We start from the raw sequence: 5770 nt of genomic DNA on the forward strand, positions 1-5770 counted from the left end.
CTTTCTTTCTTTCTTTCTTTCTTTCTTTCTTTCTTTCTTTCTTTCTTTCTTTCTTTCAGAGAGAGAGAGAGCTTGTGCAAGCGGCGGGGGGTGGGGGGAAGGCAGGGGAGAGGGAGACACGGGGAGAGGAACAAGCAGACTCCCAGCTGCGTGGGGAGCCCAATGCAGGGCTCAGTCTCATGACTCTGAGATCATGACCTGAGATGAAACCAAAGTTGGACGCCCAACCGACCCAGCCACCCAGGTGCCCATCATATGGTAATGTTTTTTCAGTAGGATAGTTTGAGTAGGACAGCCTTGACAGAACTCCCCTTCACAGCCTTGAAGGAAAGTTCTTGCCTGTTCCAAGAAACAAATGTTCTTTTTGTGCTGTTGTGCTCTCTTACCTCCTACATATGGCAAGCAATGCCCATTCTAGACCAAATGGTGACCGGTTTACTGCACATTCTGTCTGCTATGAACCACCTCAGTTGTGGCTAAAATAAAGCTCACACTGTGGGAGAAGCGTCAGTGCTGTGCCCATGGCTCCTTGGCAGGAACCCTTCGTGGAAATGCAGGCCTGACTTCCAACTGTCAGCACCTCCAGCTCGTTACCGGGAGGCTCTCTGGCTTCAGCAACTGGCTGTGGCTGTGCGGGGCAGGAGGGACGTGTCACGAGTGAATGTCCCCAGAAAGCAGCCCTAAGTGGTGGAGCCAGTAGACAAATTTTCCAGCCCTCCCGCCTCTGGATGGGACAACTGAGGTGCATCTCTGTACATACCCAGCAGGCTTGTGCCCCAGTTACCCACAGTGATAAATGGTTTTAAAAAGCACTTTTGGGGGTGCCTGGGTGGCTCAGTTGGCTAAGTGACTGACTTTTGATTTTGGCTCATGATCTCGGGGTCCTGGGATCGAGCCCCACGTTGGGCTCTGCATTCAGTGGGGAGTCTGCTTGTCCCTCTGCCCCTCCCCCTGCTTGTACTCTCTCTCTCTCTCTCCCTCCCTCCCTCTCTCAAATAAATAAATAAAATCTTTAAGGGGGGAAAAAAAGGCAGTTTTGATTGACTTCCTTTTCTGTCCTGCCTCATTTTGCCACTCCTTGCCCACCCAGTATTTCCTGTAACCACCTCCCAAACTACTTGCACCTGAATCCTTGTCTAAGGAAGAGCCTTAGACACACTCAGTTGTGGATACACTCAGTCTACAACTTTCTAACAGTGATACCAGGACTCCAATTGAAAATGTCCTCGGAGAGGCTGTAATGGACTGAATTGTGTTCCCCCAACACTTGTATGTTGGAGCCCTAACCCCCAGTATCTCAGAATGTAACTGTATCTTTAAAGAGGTAATTAAGTTAAATTGAGGTCACTAGGTGGGTAGGCTGTAATCCAATAGGACGTGACCAGTGTCCTGAGAAGAAGAGGAAATTATGTAGACGTGCACAGGAGAGACCAAGTGAGGGCACAGTGGGAAGGTGGCTCTCGACAAGCCAAGGAGAGAGGCTCAGAAGAAACCAACCCTGCTGACCCTGTGATCTTGGACTTCAGCCTCCAGAACTGTGAGAAAATAAATGTATGTTGTTTAAGCCCCCTACTCTGCACTGCTCTGTTACAGTGTCCCAGCAAGGTAATACAGGGGCTTCCACCTTCTAGTAACAATCCATCCCGTTTTGGACTCTCCTGGTGGTTGAAAGGTTCTCCATATGGAGTGAAATCCTCCTCCTAGAACTACTTTTATTTCTGCTTGTTAGAGCAACCTGGAAGAAATCGGCTTCTACTTTTAGGTGAAAACACTCACTTATTCATGGAACCAAAAAACTTTAAAGCTAGATAGTATGTGAAGAGATGGCGTAGGAAGGCTCACCAGAGGCTCACATCCTCCTGCTGGTTCACAAAGACAGCAGGATGAGACCCATGGTTTTTATATCAACCATCAAAGTATTCAAAGGAGGCCGCCAACACTTAAACATCCTTCTTAAAAAAAAAATAGAATTTTGCTTTCTGTCCTGCTGTAACCTGGTCCTTTGATAGAGGAATTGGAGGGAGTAAGTATTAAGAAGCATTGACCTAGGCTTTCATTTGGGGTTTCTCAGGAAGCAGAAGCCAAGATGGCATTGAGGAGTGCCAGCAAGGCATTGGGGGAGGGGTGGGAACCATGCCTGAGAGGTAAGAGATAAGGGGAGGAAAGAAATGAGCCCGAGGCTGGGGAAGGCTTCAGCCCCTGATGCTAATCTGACCACTGGGAAAGGGGTGGGGAAACAGGCAGGCCTCCAACCAGGAGCTCCAAGACTACGCATGAGACGGGTCCTGCCCTAGGCGGAAATGGCCAGGCGTCTGGACTCCCACAGCTCAGTCGCAGGCTGGGAGCTGTCTGGGCAGAGAGTGGCTTCCGTCAGAAAGCTGAGCAGAGCCTAAAGGTGCTGTAGCTTGAGGCTGCAGGTCCTTGCATCCCCTGCTGCTGGACGGTCAGTTCTCCTTGAAGGGAGACCCCAGCTGTATAGCTCATGGCTGCCACATAGGGCCATACTCCGTGCTCTCTCGTGGTCCCTCCTGAAATAGGGTCCTTGAGTCTTAACATATGATTCAGGGGTGATGCAAAGGAGAGCAAGCCATTACCTGCTTCACTTGCTCTCCTCACCTCTGAAGAGCTGGCTTGAGATTGTGTTGGATTTTCTAGGCCTCGTCCCTGGGACCCCACTGACCCAAGCCTCATCTGTCCTTTTCACGTCGTTGATTTTAGTACCCAAATGTAGGCATTTCATATTCTGGCCAAGACTCCCAAGTCATGTCCAACCGGCCCCTGATGCACATGTCAAGACTTTTACTCAGCTAGAAACTCTTTATTTTTATTTGTACAAAACCCAGAATTTCACAAGTACTAAATGCTTTCTGTGCCTAAGTTTAAGAGAGTTTACACGGATCTTTAGTTCAGTAGAGATAGATTAGTGAGGACTTAGTAAATTATTATGAATATAGTAGATAAATCAAGCCCTGCTCCAATCATAAGCTTGATATCAACTATAAGCTCAAAGGAAAGAAACAGTTTCTCAATCAAAAATTCTAAGAAACCAAGTTTCATATAAAAAATATTTAAATTCTAAATTACAAGTGAATATTCCTTAAAACTACTAAAAGTAACCTCTTGATTTATAAGAAAGTCCTTCATCATTCTTTTTTTTTTTTAAAGATTTATTTCTTTGAGAGAGAGCGGATTGGGGGAAGGGGCAGAAGGAGAGGGACAGAGTCTCAAGCAGATTCTGTGCCGAGCATGGAGCCTGACCCTGAGATCATGACACGAGCCGAAATCAAGAGTCGGACGCTTAACCGACTGAGCCACCCGGTCGCCCTGCCCTTTGACATTCTTAACAAAGAATTTAGAAACACAACATTAAGGTAACAAGGGGGCTTGTAAGTATTTGGTAACTTTTCCTTGTTTATTTAAAGAGACTGCTGGCTGGCTGAAAGCTTGTCATCTTAAAGGACCTGCGCAGCAGCCGCATTCTTAAAATTTGTTTAAAAATTAGGGGCACCTGGCTGGCTCAGTCAGTGGAACGTGTGACTTTTAGTCTCAGGGTTGTGAGTTTGAGCCCCATGTTGGGTGTAGAGATTAGTTAAAAGTAAAATCTTTTTTAATTTAAGATTTTATTTAGGGGCACCTGGGTGGCTCAGTTGGTTAAGCGACTGCCTTCGGCTCAGGTCATGATCCTGGAGTCCTGGGATCGAGTCCCACATCGGGCTCCCTGCTCGGCAGGGAATCTGCTTCTCCCTCAGACCCTCCCCCCTCTCCTGCTCTCTCTCTCTCAAATAAATAAATAAATAAAATCTTTAAAAAAAAAATTTTATTTATTTATTTGAGAGAGAGCGAGAGAGCGCATGCGGGGGAGGGGCAGAGGGAAAGGGAGAGGGAGAAGCAGATTCCCCGCCAAGCAGGGAACCTGATGCGGGGCTCAATCCCAGCACCCCAAGATCATGACCTGAGCCGAAGGCAGATACTTAACTGACTGAGCCAGCCAGGCGTCCCTAAAAATTAAATCTTAAAACAAAAATTTAGCTGCCAACAGGGCCTGTAGTTTCTGGCTTCCATTATAATTTCCTGCCAAATGTGAAGGAAAGAATATGGAGCTTATAATTTTCTGTTTCCATATGACCAATAATACTAGTTGGATCTCTGTGCAATCTCATCCCAGTGTGGAGCTGAAATCCACTGCATTGTTTGAGTGGGCTGTATCTTTACAGTTTCTGAGTCCAGTGAATGATATCTGGGAAGCAGTCACTGTGAAAAGGTATTCACTTCCTCTTGTCTGCTCTTTGTTATTACCCTTGTTTACAGTGGATTCAGCAAAAGCAAACCTGATCTTTTATTTTTGTTATCATCTCACTTATCTAATTCAATTTCATACCCATACCTAACCTGACATATGTCATTTACTCTTTGTTGTCTAAAGCTTCTCCTACTCAGTATCAATAGCTGTTTTTGAGGTGAGTTCTCTCTGCTGTTTTGTATCTTTCCACTTTTGCTTATATTTCTAGAGTCCTCTGGTCAATCAATATTAAATCTTCACCCCAAATCCTCTTGGCAAGAATCAAAGTTATAAACAACGCTATGATTTTAAATAATAAATGCTTAAAAGCCAGACAGCATAAAATCTGGAGTCAGAAGATCTGGTTTTGAGTTTCCACTATTTTTCATCTGGCCTGGGGCAAGTAATATAAACTCTCCAAATTTCAGTTTCCACAATCATAAAATTGCAGTTATTATATCTTTTGAAGATCACATAAAATAACAGTTAATATGTGCCAAGTAATTACTAAATACCAGACTTTGATCTAAGGGCTTAAAAGTATTAACTCATTCAAGCTTTACAACTCCATGAGAGTGCTATTATTATCATCATTTTGTAGATAAAGAAAATAAGGGCACATAGAAGATTAAAAAAAGAAAACGAGTCCGAAGTCATATAGACAGGAAGTTGTAGGACTGAGATTTGAAGTGTGGGGAGGAAAACTTTTCCTCTACTATCTTATGTTCAAGCACTGGGGGCCTGCAAATTAAACTAACAACAGATAAATTAACAAGAGAAAAGACATACAATTTTTTTCCAAGATGTATTTATCTATTTGAGAGAGAGAGCACACCAGTGGCAGGGAGGACAGAAGGAGAGAAGCTTCAAGCAGACTCCCTGCTGAGCAGAGAGCTCAACATGGGGCTTGATCACATGATCCATGAAATCATGACCTGAGCTGAAACCAAGAGCTGGATGGACACTCAACTGACTGAGCCACCCAGGCATCCCAAGGCATACAATTTTTAATAACATTTACACACATGAGCATTTACAATGAAGAATCAAAACTCAAAAAAGCAGACTTAAGGGCTAATATACCATTTTAACAAAAGAAAGGAGATTTGGACTTTGAGGAATGATAAATCATGGGGAAGTGACTAGGAGACATTTGAAAGAACTGATGGAAGGTAAGCATTATTATTAGTAAGATCTGTTTATGCAAACTTGTCTTGGTGTCAGTTGTCTGTCTCCATTCTTGAGTATACCATGGGGGAAAAGACAGTCTTTCAACAAATGGTGCTGGGAAAACTGGACAGCTACATGCAAAGGAATGAAACTAGATTACCTTCTTACACCATAAACAACAATAAAGTCACTATGGATTAAAGACTTAAATGTGAGACCTGAAACCATAAAATCCTAAAAGAAAACATAGTAATCTCTTGGACATCACCCTTAGCAACATTTATTTATGGATCTCTCTCCTGGGGCAAGGGAAACAAAAGC

Source organism: Mirounga leonina, unplaced genomic scaffold (genome assembly GCF_011800145.1).
Source record: "Mirounga leonina isolate KUSES-001 unplaced genomic scaffold, KU_Mleo_1.0 Mir_127, whole genome shotgun sequence".
Classification (NCBI taxonomy): domain Eukaryota; kingdom Metazoa; phylum Chordata; class Mammalia; order Carnivora; family Phocidae; genus Mirounga; species Mirounga leonina.